Here is a 2,041-nt window from a genome sequence, read left to right on the forward strand (position 1 = left end):
CAGATATTCCATCTTTTATTAGACCTCCTGGTGTCACGGAAGCTTAGGATTCAGTGGCATTGTTTAATTTGTTGGGTTTTTTTTTTTCAGGTTCTGCAGCAGAAATGTTCCATTTCAGGTTACAGATCCTGGTAACTATTGTGCTGTAATGATAGTGTTGCTATAGAGCTACAATAATCAGGCGATAGAAGACAAAGTTTGTAGGTAGAGAATTGTCTAAAAAAAGGTGTTAGCTCTGCCTACAACTTCTACTGTGGACTGTGAAAAGCAGTTCTGAAGACACTGCACAATTAAAACCTGAGTTACAGACCTTTGCAAGAGGTAATAAAGTGCACTAATAGCACAAGAGGAATATTGCTTTGATTAATAAAGTGTCTGAATTTTCAAGAAGTGCTGAGGCTCTGGGGAAGCTCACAAACTTCCCTGATACACAGTCCCTGAAGATACACAATTTAACTATAAACTATGCCCTGGAGAGCACAATTTAACTGTGAACAAAGATGTGCATTTTCTTCTCTGATGAGATTATATTATGCTTTTTAAAGAAAAAAAAAATCACTTTGGAAGTCATGTTTAATAGTAAGCTGTAACAGTTCAGACTCTTAGCTAATCTGTCATAGGAGGTTTCACTCTTGTAAAATAGATATCCTATTACAGGTTGTGTTTTAAGCACAAAAAGTTGATAGATTTTGGCAGACAGCACATCCTGCAGGACAAATCACAGTGGGGACAGTGCACAAAACACTTCAGCTCCTGAAGGACTTGAACTATTCCTCTGGTGTAAGGGGAGTATAAGCCCAGACACTTTACTCATCCTTACAAGTCCAATGTGGACACAAGAAATTCCTGGTTTTATGCCTGAAAAAAAAACCACCTCTCACAAAAGCTGCACAGATCTGGGATGTATATGCTGCTTTGCCTTCAATTATTGGTGATTAAATGGTAAGAGTCCACCTTTCAAGTATTCAGTCCAGATCCCTTTATTATAAGCAGAAAAAAAAATTAAAATAAACCCATGGGGGATCTCTCTGCAAAAAAATGCAAGATATGGTAAAATCTGTTTTTCCTCCAAGGGGCTCCAATGCCTACCTTCTCTCTTCCCAGGAAAACATCATTATTCTGTGGTCAGTTGCAGATCCCTCTGTTGCTACAACGCCTCACACCATCCCTGCTGAAGCCAGGACGCCTGCTTAGCACTTAGCAAGCGTATGTATAGATTACCCAAGCTATTAGCTTCCTCCATAGAGTGCCTCAGCATAAACAATTGCTCAGACTGAGGCAGGAGCAGCTGGGCACCCAAGTGAACAGAAGCAGGGAGCGTGCGTGGGGGGAGGTTAGCATGGAAGATATGCAGCCATCTGCAGCGCTCGCCAGCACTGCCGACGCACAGCCGTGCTAACAGGCAGGACAAAATCTCTTTGAAAAGAGACTGAAATACAGAAATTAAACCACTGCATCTGTGGCAGGGTATGAGCTAAGTGCCGTCACCCTCTGTGTCAGAAATGTGAGAATGCAGGGGAGGAGTTGAAGAAACAAAGAAATAAATCATGCAGAAGTAAGTGCAGCAGACGAGAGCGTTGCTCTGAACTCCAAATCCCAGCTCTGGCAGCTGAGATGACGTTGCACAAGTTCTAGCTGAAAGAGCCCTTGGATGAGCAGGCTAGAGTAGCATTTTGTGTTTTTCTTTAAGATTTCTGTCTCTGTGCAGAGGACTGATGCCTCCCTGCTTTTGTCTCATCACTGGTGTTGGAAGGAAAGACAGAACCTACAAGGATGGTATTTTTCCAAAGGACAAGATGAGCATGAGGCTGGGGAATGATGCTGGAGCAGAACCTGCATTCTCAGACATGTTTGGTAAATGCAGGGTGAGAAAGGCATTTCTTGGGTTGCTGTGCCTCATCCCAGTGCAATTTTCTACAAGAAATGAAAAGATTAGAACAAGGCTCCCATGGGATATGGATAGTTTAAAAGGGTCAGATGATGATCCCAAGAAAAGGCCAGCATTTCACATTATTTCTCTGAGATTTTTAACACACAGAGG

Source organism: Ammospiza caudacuta, chromosome 11 (genome assembly GCF_027887145.1).
Source record: "Ammospiza caudacuta isolate bAmmCau1 chromosome 11, bAmmCau1.pri, whole genome shotgun sequence".
In the NCBI taxonomy this organism is placed as follows: Eukaryota; Metazoa; Chordata; class Aves; order Passeriformes; family Passerellidae; genus Ammospiza; species Ammospiza caudacuta.